The 13,143-nt window shown below is 42.8% G+C and overlaps 1 long non-coding RNA gene across 1 annotated transcript in view; it reads left to right on the top strand.

Moving 5' to 3' along the window:
- The first annotated feature begins 8,885 nt into the window (after positions 1 to 8,885).
- The window catches only part of LOC149452263 (uncharacterized), an 88,993-nt gene continuing 84,735 nt past the window's right edge, over positions 8,886 to 13,143 (top strand). Inside the window, exon 1 of the long non-coding RNA XR_016314897.1 lies at positions 8,886 to 8,988. This is a non-coding gene — a long non-coding RNA (uncharacterized LOC149452263). The remainder of the gene's footprint in view (positions 8,989 to 13,143) is intronic.

Here is a 13,143-nt window from a genome sequence, read left to right as displayed (position 1 = left end):
AGTTATCGCTGTCTCAACACAACTGTAAATTACAGAGATCAAACTTTCAATGCTTAGATTGGAGAGACAGAACAGTGATGCTACTCTTGTGCACAGTGCTGGATTAAGATTGGGCTCAGGTAATTATAAGGGGGGTGTCAGGGCTCCGGGTATGACCAGAGGTGTGTGGACTGACACAGGGAAACGCAGGCTTCAGGTATAGAGTAAACAAGACAATTTATTAAAAGACTAAACAACACAAAACGCAGTGCAAGGTAAACATAACACAAACAACCCAACCTCCAACAGATAACCATATATACAATCAAACGTAGTCGGGCAGGCCGGGTCAGGGGCAAACGGGGTACCAGGAGCGAGCGGAAGAGTGGTCAGGAATAGCAGTGGTCAGGAATAGCCGAGGTCGGGACAGGCGGAGTTCGTTCAGAGTCAGGATCAGGCAGGAAGCAGACAGGATGCAGGTACAGGAGCTCATAGGAAACATACACCAAGGCACTGATCACTGTGCCTGGTCCTGCTTAAATACACCTCCTGCAATCAGCCTCAGGTGATCGCCTGATTGCAGGAGTGAGATTCTGGCTGCTGAGAGCACCCGCTGGCCAGCCTTGGTACTGCAGCCCACAAGGCAGGTGAGTCCCACCACCATTGGCGAGTCCGTTCCTGACAGGGGGCTTGGGGGGGAGCAGAACTTAATTAGAGAATGCATTAAGGTAAAAAAAACCCTTCCATCTTTACTACCACTTTAATTTTGAGATGGCCAATGCATTTCTAAAACTGAATTAATTAATTGACCAAAAACACAGTGCTCACACTTGTTTAGCTTTTATAAATAGGGTTGCAAATGGACTTTGTTTTAAAGTAGTGGGACCAATTTTTGACATACTGTTACAGTTTGGAATTGTTAGAAATTCTTCAAAGCAGCTATATTGTGTGTAAAGGCTGCAATAGCTAGTCAACAAATTTTGTATGACTTTTTTTTATCCCCTTCTTAAACTTATTTTTATGTAGTTGGAAGGGTTGATTTACTAAAGATGTAGAGCATGTTCCCTTTTTTTAAGGTGTTTTTTTGCTTATCTTCGTAAATGAGGATAAACAAGGTTAATTTTCCAAGAGAAAAAAAATTGTATTCTAGTGAATTAATTAAGCTGTATCGTCTTTAATCAACCAATCATGTGTAAGTGAAGATCCATTTTTTAAAATCTTTTCTTGCATATGACTTATTTGCAAAGATAAAACAGTGAATTTTCCTGTTCAAATTTCATGAGCCCTAAACTTAGTGGCATATCCCATTAAAATTGCCATTTTCATATATTTTAAAGGCTAACAGGCAAGTTATTGTTGGAAAAAAGGCACAGGGAGCTGAGCATTGCCAAGGAGATCATGTTCAAATTATGAAAATAAGATCAAACAGGAGTGGGACTGTCATGCTGTTTAAAGGGCATCATTGAAATACAGATACCAAGGGGTGCTTACCATCATCTTTGTCGGCTTAATTTTGGAAATATATATTGACAGGGTTAAAAGGTAAGATGCTTGTGCTCTCAGCTAGTCAAGCATAGAAAGGCTGGAGGTGTGGGACTAGGAAATCATGTATTTTTACTTGGCCATACAACTGGACAAACCTAAATGCTGGTTTACAAATATGAAGGGAGCACTATGGCTAGAGGTTGAATCTGCTTTAATTGTAGCACTCGATCTCTACGCATTCCTCATGGTGGATTTATGGCAGCCTTGGGACTTGTAGTCTCTCCCCCTACCAACCCAGGTATCACTGATGATGAGCCCTTAATAGCAGTACAGTGTATGACACACACAACAGCAATATTCACTTCCCTCTTAGAGTCCTAGAATCAATACTTCCTATGCTTTCTGTTCACCTGGTATGTCAAAATTAGATGACTTTATGTGCAGTTACTGTCCCAAAAGCCTGGAGGAACTGGTGGCAGAATTTAATCTGTACTCAGTACTTACTCTCATACATTTTGGTAGGTCTCAGAAAATATGGGTTGATTGGTACAAACTGTGATATGCCATGATAGCATTGTATTCAATCATAACTAATAATGGTTTTGCTAAGTTTTGGCCTACTTTGTTACTTGAGGTTTATGTTTCAGTCTTTGCCCTCGTAAAGGGTTTGTAGTTGTTATTGTAGTAGAATTTTTCTTATGCTTGTAAAATCTCAACAAACACTATTGAAATAAAACATATTTGGGCAGACAAATTGCCCCAAATTTGCCTTGAAACCATAGTATACCCAAACTCAAATCTCATTCCCTGGGAAAATGTCCTACACCTTTTTGTAAATCAATCCCAATGTTTCAAACTGTGAGTAAGAGATGCCTACTTATTTGGGCCCCACTGCTCCCACTGTTCTATAGCAACAATGATTCTAATTGTAGAAAATTTTAACATGACTATGATAGGGAAAGGGATAAATCTGTAAACCTACATACGCTATATTGCCAAAAGTATTGGGCCGCCTTTTACAGGTACATGAACTTTAATGGCATCCCAGTTTTAGTCCGCAGGATTCAATATTGAGTTGGCCCACCCTTTGCAGCTATAACCGCTTCAACTCTTCTGGGAAGGCCGTCCACAAGGTTTAGGAGTGTGTCTATGGGAATGTTTGACCATTCTTCCAGAACCACAGTTGTGAGGTCAAGCACTGTCAGAAAAGAAGGCCTGGCTTGCAGTTTCAGCTCTAATTTACCCCAAAGGTGTTCTGTCTGATTGAGGCCAGAACTCTGTGCAGGCCAGTCAAGTTCCTCCACCCCAAGCTCATCCACGTCTTTATGGACCTTGCTTTGTGTACTGGTACATAGTCACATTGGAACAGGAAGGGGCCATCCCCAAACTGTTCCTACAAAGTTAGGAGCATGAAATTGTCCAAAATGTCTTGGTATGCTGACACCCTAAGAGTTCTCTTCATTGAAACTAAAGGGCCAAGCCCAACCCTGAAAAACAACCCCACACCATAACCCCCCCCCCCCTCCAGCCAAACTGCAGTCAGGCAAGTACCCTTCTTCTGGCAACCGCAAAACCCAGGCACATCCATCGGATTGCCAGAGAAGCATGATTCCTCAATCCAGAGAACAACATCTCCACTGCTCTAGAGTCCAGTGGTGGCGTGCTTTACACCACTGCATCTGACGCTTTCCATTGCACTTGGTGATGTAAGGCTTGGATGCAGCTGCTCAGCCATGGAAACCTGTTCCATGACGCTCTCTACACACTGTTGTTGTGCTAATTGGAAGGCCACATGAAGTTTGGAGGTCTTAACTATTGACTCTGCAGATAGTTGACGACTTCTGCGCACTGTGTGCTTCAGCATGTGCTGACTGGATGCATGCACCCAGTGCTGTCTGTGATTGCTGTGTCCTACGAACACAGCTGATCACATGAAAAGGCCTTTTACCATGTGATCAGCTGTGTCCAATGACACAGCAGATGACAAAGTAAATACAGTTGCCGGTTATTGGCAGTACTTTCTCACGCTGTCACAGCGTCAGGAAAGTACTGCCAATAACTGGCAAATGTGACAGAGGAGATCTGCACTGATTATCAGTGTCCAGCGGTGCCACCCATCAGTGCTGCCCAGCAGTGCCTCCAGCTAGTGCCACCAGTCAGTACATCATCAGTGACCATCAGTGCTATCTATCAGTGCAGTGTCATCAACGCACATCAGTGAAGGAGAAAAATTATCTGTTTGCAAAAGTTTACAATAGAAACAACCTTTTTTCCATATTTGCTCTTTTTTGTTTTTATAGTGCAAAAAATAAAAAACCCTGGTGGCAATTAAATACCACCAAAAGAAGGCTCTAAGTGAAAACATTATACAAATTTCATATGGGTACAGTGTTGCATGACTGTGCAATTGTCATTCAAAGTGCAACAGCACTGAAAGTTGAAAATTGGCCTGGGCAGGAAGAGGGTAAAAGTGCCCAGATGGCAAATGGTTAATGAACTCTATTTGTAGGTGTCATATATTAGTAGACCATTTTATGCAATTTTTGCTGCACTTTTAGCTGATCTAGCAGTGGTGGCTGTATTTCTAGCTACAGTATCTACTTTCTAGAAGTTACTCCCTGCATGGAGATTGATGACACCTTATTACTTTACGGCAATGTGTAAGCTGACATGTTTAAAATCTAATAAAAATCTTTGATCTCAAAAGGGGATTTGGCTGCATCACGAGGCAACTAGATTGGTTGCTCATTTTAACTGTCATACAAATGCCATTAATTGTACTTTTAGCTGTTTTTTTTCTTGCATTGTCAAAATGCATTTTTTTTATAAATGTCTTAATAATTTTGAGTAAAACTAAACTGCAGTTGCCTATCACCATATTTCCAAAAACATTCAGCTGCTCTTATCTCTTTTATAATAATGTCACTGAGCCATTGATGTTGCCGTGAACACATTCAACCAAGCAAAGAAACCTATAAACAGATATAAAGTGAAAAGCCAATGGAGGGGCTAGACACCCCCCCCCCCCCAGTATACATCTGAGTTTGCAACAATATACAATCACCATAGAACAGCTTAGCTCATGGCATAGCATAAAAAAAAACTTAAAAAATCTACCACAGCCTGTATAACCTTTTGCCCTCTTCAGCTAGAAGCCTTATATCCTAATTTGTATGTATCCCCCTTCATGATCAGGCCATTTATTGCTATGCGGCTATTTTTAATTGAAAATTATGCAGTCACACAACACTGTACCCAAACAAGATTTCTATAATTATTTTCACACAAATAGAGCTTTCTTTTGGTGGTATTTTAATCACCTCTGGGGTTTTTTTTATTATATAATAGAAAAAAAGAATTATGAAAAAAAAAACTATTTTTAACTGTCTGCTATAAAACATCCCATAAAAAATTTTAAAAATTAAATCTCAATACATTTTGGCCGGCACCTAGCAAATGAGCATCCCCTACCTGGAAATGCAGAATTATTTTTATATATATATATATATATATATATATATATATATATCTGCCAATCCCTCCACTGGCTTCCGATTGCGCAACGGATCAAATTCAAAATCCTAACACTGACGTAGAAAGCCGTCCACCATACTGCCTCGAACTACATCACTGACCTAATATCCAAGTACCGCCCAGCACGCACACTCCACTCCTCACAAGACCTCCTTCTCTCTAGTTCCCTGGTCTCCTCCTCCCATGCCCACCTCCAGGACGTCACCCATCCTCTGGAACTCCCTGCCCCAACCCATCAGATTATCACCTACTCTCCTCTCCTTTAGGCGCACCCTGAAAACCCATCTCTTCAGGGAAGCCTACCCCACCCCCTGCTAACTTGCCGACCTCCTCCACTCTTCCTACCACTCCATCCCCCACAGCTATCTCCTGTGCCACCATCCCCTCCCTCCTAGATTGTAAGCTCGAAAGAGCAGGGCCCTCAAACCCCTCATGTTTTGCATTGTATTGTTCTTGTTCTGTCACATGTTCTGTCCCCCTCTGTAATGTACAGCGCTGAGTGAACTATCGGCGCTTTATAAATACTGTGTAATAATAATAATAATAAATATATATATTGTGTGTGATTATGCACAGGGTAGCTGCCCTGTAGCAGCAGATCTACAGGAGCCAGTTGTCATCTGGGTAGAATAGTGCCCCCCATGTGTAAATCTCAGCTTTCCTTAATGTAACTTTCAGTAGCCTTTCAGTTGATACCTTGAGCACCTGCAATATTATATACTTCCTATCAGCAGAGAATTAGTAATGCCTTGAGATTTCTCTAGGTATTTGAAAGCTGTGTTGGCCATTACAGGACCACAAGCTATACGTACATGCAGTAGCACATAGGTTACAATTATTAGAACACAGGGAGAAAGTGCCAGAAAATACTGTTCTAAACTGAGCTACTCAAATCCACTTACTTAGCTGATCTTGGGGATGATACAGTAGTTCAAAGATAACAATGCCATAATGGAGCATGTCCCTTAGCAATTATAATGGAAAGGCGAGAATGGGGAAAATCAGAAAAGTACAGGGAATCTAGGGGATAGGGCAGCAATGGGCAAACTACGGCCCGCGGGCCGTATACGGCCCGGCGGACCTTTTAATCCGGCCCGCGGAGAACGTGAGGGGAGCTAGGCTCCTCTCACAGTCCGCCCTGAAGACCGGTGTAGCATGAAAATCTGTCTCCTATGAGGATCTGTCCCCCTCGACGTATCTGCGCATGTGCCGGAGATCGCTGATCGGCTGCTAATGCCTGAAACTGGCACATGCGCAAATACGTCGAGGGGGACAGATCCTCATAGGAGACAGATTTTCATGCTACACCGGAACTGCGCGGGAACACGGCGAGAGGAACGTGCGGAGCAAAGGTAAGTGAATTGACACGGGGGACTTGGGGACTTAATATGGGGGATGAATTAATATGGGGAATGAATTACTATATGGGGGATGAATTACTATGGGGGATGAATTACTATATGGGGGGTGAATTACTATGGGGGATGAATTACTATATGGGGGATGAATTACTATAGGGGGGATGAATTACTATGGGGGATGAATTACTATAGGGGGGATGAATTACTATACGGGGGATGAATTACTATATGGGGGATTAATTACTATGCTTACTATGGGGGAATATTACTATACTTACTATGGATGACACATACACATCATTCATCTACTCTTGGTCCGGCCCCCGGGTCCAATATATGAACCCATTGCGGCCCTCAAGTCAAAAAGTTTTCCCACCCCTGGGATAGGGAATACGTTAAGACCAAATTTTGTTTGCTCCAGAGGTTAACAAATTGCTAAACTAAATTGATGTTGAGTTGAACCTTTGGCACCAGTGGGAATTGAAACATAGATTAGTGGTATTACTACAGTTGATAAATGTTACAGAATAACCTCAGGCTGGTAGCCGCTGGCATCCTAACAGCCATGAGTCATCCAGTCCATTTACCCATCAACCAGGGAATATTAGGTATCAGTATAATAACAAAGTATTGGGGACTGTCTCAGTAATATATAATAATGAAAAAAGCGTATGGTCCTCCCCCAGCCAGAGTTCATACCTTTTTGGATATGGTATGGATTTAAAGCCCATCCCTGCTGACACCACAGTACCTTTCTGACCAAAGTAATTTATCACCAAAAAACAGACCCCTCTATTTCCTCCTTCCCCCTTTCTAGCTCCCAGTGAGTAAAGAAGCTATCAAAGGTTGAACTAGCTCACTTTGGGCCATCAGGATCTAATGGCAAGGTTTAGATCTGAGAGGAAAGAGCTCTTTAACTAGGGTGCAGTTAGGAATTTTCTGCATGCTCATTGGGGCACAGTTGGTGCACTATAATGAACCCAACCTTTCAAGTGGGAAGAGATGAAGGCGACAGTTCCTCAAAGGATCAATACAAGGAAAAGAAGAAGTGAGGACAAGTACCACTCCCCTAAGTGGCACTTGATTTGGGTGGTGTCCCTTTTAATGCACTGAACAAGCTGGAAACATTTAAGGCCAAAAAGGTGTCAGAAGTTGGCAGAAGCACTTGCTGGCACAGGGCAAATACTCTCTGGGCTGCAGTAACTAATGGCAATGGTAGATATTCCTTTAAGAGGGTAGGCTGATGGTTAAGGGACCAATGATGTGGTTTGGCCTGCAGAAAGCGTACACTGCGGTCAGCTCTAATGACTGAACTGTGCTGTAAATGTGTTCAATAGTAGTGGCCCCGGGGGAATTAGGACACAACACATGTTAACTATATTAAATGTCCGCAACTGTGTGCAGGAAAGTGGCAGATTTGATTGGAATGTCAGTGTTCACTTGTTTGGCTGGTGTAAGGGACTCTCTCACCCGACTGGTGGCTTCCAGCAGGTTCTGGTGCTCTCTCTCAATGGATGGGAGCCCCCACAGGTCTCTCTTCCAGAGTTTTGTCTAGACACGCTCTAGGTCTCTTGCTGGCAGAATGTCTCGCTGAGCAGGATGGCAAGACTGGTGGTCAGTGACTCCTCCTTGTCTCTCTCTTCTCTAACTCTGCAGCCTGGTCCAGTACTCTGTCAGTCAGCACAGCTCCCTCTCTCCACTCCTGCTCTTCAGCTCTCTCCCCTTTCACTTCCGTCCAGTCTCCTGGGCTTCTGTATATAAATGCTCCCACCCACATGCCAGCTCATCTAGGAAAGGTAGTCCCGTTGTACACTGCTCCCCAGCAAAGTCCTGCGGTTCAGCAACAAGGTCCATGAGGCTGTTCTACAGAGTGTGAGTGCAACTGAATTGCAGGACACTGCCATCTTGTGTTTCCCTTCACATCCTGCACCTTGCATTGTAGCAGGGTGTAGCACAAGCAATACAGCTTGAATGGCTGGGAACTATACCAGGGCACATGCCCTCAATTTGGGTGGGTGCCTTGCCAGGGGGACCAGCTTGACAAGGCACCTTGTCCCCATGGTGTTGAGGACAAGCGCTCCTTTCCCACAACCCTTGCTTGCTGGTTGTGGGAGGGGGGGCTGGCTTATGGGAATCTGGGAGCTTCCTTTAACAATAAGGGGGCCCTCAGATGCTGCCTCCCCCCCCCCCCACACTGAGTAAGGGGAACATAACCCTACTCATTCACAAAAAAACAGTAAGTAAACATATGTACAGGTACCTTCTGCTGGTTTCTTGACTGACTTCACTGAGCTTTGTCTTTTATTGATGAGGGGACCCCTTCTTGTCCTGCTGTATGGACAGGATTTACTAACCCCACTGTCTATAGTATGGTAGACTTTACTCCTCTGGTGAGACGCAATTTGGTCTGTTTTTATTTCATTATACAAGTGTAGGGATCTGTTGTCTTCTACTGTCTGTATTTGTAAGTAGCCATGCGGCTAATGTCACATTAGTTATTTATGTATGTCCTTTCTGGCCTCTGGAGAGCTGGATTGAAAGCCCCAGAGGAAGGAAGCAGTGAGAGAAGAGAGGATCTGAGACCACATACCCTCATGGAATAACTGTTGCAAATCCAGACCAGTAGAAGGTATTATTATGCAAGTGCTCCTATGTTAATAGCTTACTATTGTTGACCATAGCTTTTGCATATAAAGACTGGTGAAGGAAGTATGTGCAATTGTGCATGTGTTGAAGTCATCTTGGTTTATGTTAGTATAGGATCCTGTTTATTGCATAAGTGTGTGTATATATAGCCCCTGTCATTTTAGTTAACCTCATCCCTTCTGGTTCGGAATTCTATAGCTAGTTTTAGCTCAGGACTCCAATAACAAGAATAAGCTAGAGCCAGGTTAGGTAGCTAACGGCACAAAGTTAGTTAGAAGTCTGGTTGCATGGCTGATTATAAGCTACTTGGGACTAATATGTTGAGTAGATAGGTTGACTCTGAGTTCCATTGACACACCATAGGTTTGGCTGGTGAGAACCTGCATTCTAGGCTGTTTGGACAATGGTTGGAGAATTCCCCCATTATTGCTGATATTATCTTTAGGCCTCCAACACCAAGACAGACGCCACATTGTGATCATTCTCAGGGGCCCCTGCCAGTGAACGTTTGCTACAACATTTATCTGGAGGTATCTTTTAATAACTATATATGCCCAAATATACTGTGTGTGCACAATTTCGCCGGGACTTTTGTTGGTCTCTTTGCTGATATTAACTGTTTTTGTACATTGGCTGTATGTATTATTATTCTTATTCTTATATAAAGCTTGTAATATTTCCATACTGGCATGCTTCTACAGTATATACTTATGGTCATGGCTTTTATTTCTTAGAAAATAGCTGCAGGTACTCCCCCCTTCTGAGTCACTCATTTTCTCTGTCCCCTACCCACCTCTGAGCACCATCATTTGGTTCTACCCCCTACCCACCTCTCATTACTGCTCCTTTTAAAGAATACAGAACCAAGTATCATTTTGTATGTGTTAATGATAACAAGAAAAGCAGTAAAATAGATATCCTGCAGCCAGCAACAATAGAACCCCCCCAGGGACAATAAGTGCCCTCCTAGTAACAAAAGATCCCTCAGTTACAATAGACCCCAAGCAACATTAGATCCCTCAGAAACAATATCCCCGTCCCTCAACAGTAGATCCCTCACAGTAGCAATTGACCACCTGCAACACTATACTCCCCAGTAACAACAGATCCCCCCCCCAGTGACAATAGATTCCGCAGCAGTCAGCGTCAATAGACCCTCCAGCAACCCATTCAGCACTAGAAGTGCCAGAACTGCGCTTCCCTTGACTAAAAGCCATCCTTATGTTTAATGTTATATGATAGCTGCAGCAGCTCATCTGCTCCCAATTACTTTGATTAGATTACTGAATCCCCCTCTGTTTACAGAGGCCATGTCCTCGGTGGAGGCACTGCTGACTTTATCAAACCCAATCTTCCACTTAGCAAAATTTTCTGGTTCTCCTCTTAGTTACGTACAGGTTTAGTGCAATATCTTGTTTGGGGAGGGTCATTTCTTTTACACCCCCTTCCCTAAAGGAGGGTTACACAAGGTTTCTATTTTCTCTTTTTGAACTTTGGAATGCTCTTATCCTAAATTTACAAGTGGATGCACTCAGACATGGATGTGTATTTTTACCATCATACACTCCCTTAGAGTTGCCACCTCATCCCTTTAAACCCGAACACACAGGTTCTGAGGCTTATCATTGGATTCAGGTGTTCCAATCACCTCCATGGCCACAGGTGTATAACATCAAGCACCTAGGCTTGCAGAGTGCTTCTACAAACATTTGTGAAAGAATGGGTCGCTCTCGGGAGCCCAGTGAATTCAAGCGTGATAGGTTGCCACCTTTGCAATAAGTCTATCTGTGACATTTCCTTGCTACTAAATATTCTATACTATAAATGTTCGTGGTATTATAACAAAGTGGAAGCAACTGGGAAAAACAGCAACTCAGCCACGAAGTGGTAGGCCACATAAAATAACAGAGCGAGGTCAGCGCATGCTGAAGCACACAGTGCACAGAAGTCACCAACTGTCAATACAGAGTCAATAGCTAAAGACCTCCAAACTTCATGTGGCCTTCAAATTAGCATAACAGTGCGTAGGGGGCTTCATGGAATGGGTTTCCATGGCCAAGCATCTGCATCCAAGCTTTATGTCACCAAGTGCAATCCACAGCGTCGGATGCCTTGGTGTAAAGCACTTTACCACTGGACTCTAGAGCAGTGGAGATGTGCTCTCTGGAGTGGCAAATTGTGCTTCTCTGGCAATCTGATGGATGTGTCTGGGTTCAGCGATTGCCTGTAGAATGGTATTTGCCTGACTGCATTGTGCCTAGTGTAAAGTTTGGTGGAGGGGGAATTATGGTGTGGGGTTATTTTTCAGGGGTTGGGCTTGGACCCTTAGTTCCAGTGAAGGGAACTCTTAAGGTGTCGGCATACACATTTTTGGACAATTTTATGCTCCCAACTTTAAGGCAAGAGTTTGGGGATGGCTCCTTCCTGTTCCAACATGACTGTGCACCCGCGCACAAAGCAAGATCCATAAAGACATGGATGAGTGAGTTTGGGGTGGAGGAACTTGACTGGCCTGGGCAGAGTCCTGACCTCAACCCGATAGAACACCTTAGGGATGAATTTTAGTGGAGACTGCAAGCCAGGCCTTCTCGTCCGACATCAGTGCCTGACCTCCACAAATGCGCTTCTGGAAGAATGGTCAAACATTCCCAAAGACACTATAAAAGGAGAGTGCAGCGTTAAAATTATTAATACCATAAATCCTATTATGAAGGTAAAAAGTTAATAAATGAGCATAAAATTACATAAATAAGTATAAATGGTTGACAGCTCAATGGTGACTCTCAGTGCTCCTGAAGTGCCAGTTTTCTTGGTAAGTCGGTGATTGTGCAATAATTGTGGAAAGATTGCACACTCACCGGACGCGCAGTGTAAATCCACATATAAATATCCAGATGTCATCAAGGAATCATCAGCGTAAGCCAGGTATTGGAGTAACTTCTGAGGGTGGATGGATCCTGGGGCTTTAAGTGGTGATCCAAGGACAGTCCAAGGATGCTGGGCTACTCAGGGCGTCTGAAATTTAATACTCCTCCAGGGAGTTCAAGACAGAGATATGCCCATGGTGTAGTAGAGTATATAAATATTTATTGGGGGGTTTACAAATAATTGAAGCATCAAATGGTAAAAACAAGAAAGTCAGGACTGACCTTCCACAACTAAAGATGGCCGCCGGAGCTCCACGATGCTCCGGCGGCATGATGTCACAGCGTAATTGGCTCCTCACGTGTTTCATGCACACGCACGTCATCAGAGTGGATTGCCAATTCTGCCGTGTCACGCGCCGTCAGTTTATATAGAGGATGCCGCATGTGCATTAGGTCAGCGCCATCTTGGTGGAGGGCATAACCCAATGCGCATGCGCGGGAGTGGGCACCATTTTTCCACGGATTTATCTGATTAACATTCTCATACAGAGCTTCGATAATACGATATTAGATTACTCAGACATGGGTCAACAGTGTCTGGAAAGATTAATACTCATATTAGAGCCGATTACAGACTTAAAAAATAGGTGAAAAAAGGGGATAAGATCAGATTATGATCTATAAAAATATATAAATGGGAACATTATATAAAAAAGTGAGATTAAAACAAGCCATGGAAAAACAGGGTAAAAGCCTCCTTAAAGTTATGGAAAAGCATCATAAATGAAAACATATAAATACTAAAAGACCACTAATAACATCAAAAGGTATAAAAAGGTATCCAAAGTTGATACAATTCATATATAAAATCAAACAGGCATGAAAATTAATAAATGTAACATGGATCAGAACTCATATTATAAAATCATGTAGTAACCGTCATAAGATAATCATAGGAAAAAAGTATCATGAAATTCAACATTAGTAATATAGAATCAAATAGGTAAGAACGGGCCAGGAAGCATAAATGTGTAAAAAAAATATATATATATATACAGTCATGGCCGAAATTGTTGGCACCCTTGATATTTTTCCTGAAAATCAAGTATTTCACACAAAAAAGGTATTGCATTAACACATGTTTTGCTATACACATGTTTATTCCCTTTGTATGTATTGGAACAAATATAAAACAGAGGCAGAAAAGCAAATATGACATAATGTCACACAAAACCCCAAAAATGGGCTGGACAAAAGTATTGGCACCCTTA

This window comes from Staurois parvus, unplaced genomic scaffold (genome assembly GCF_062004578.1).
Source record: "Staurois parvus isolate SC_StPar_1 unplaced genomic scaffold, SC_StPar_1.0 ptg000486l, whole genome shotgun sequence".
NCBI classification, from domain to species: Eukaryota; Metazoa; Chordata; class Amphibia; order Anura; family Ranidae; genus Staurois; species Staurois parvus.
Note: the sequence above shows the minus strand (reverse complement) of the source record. Positions and strands in the feature narration are given on the sequence as shown.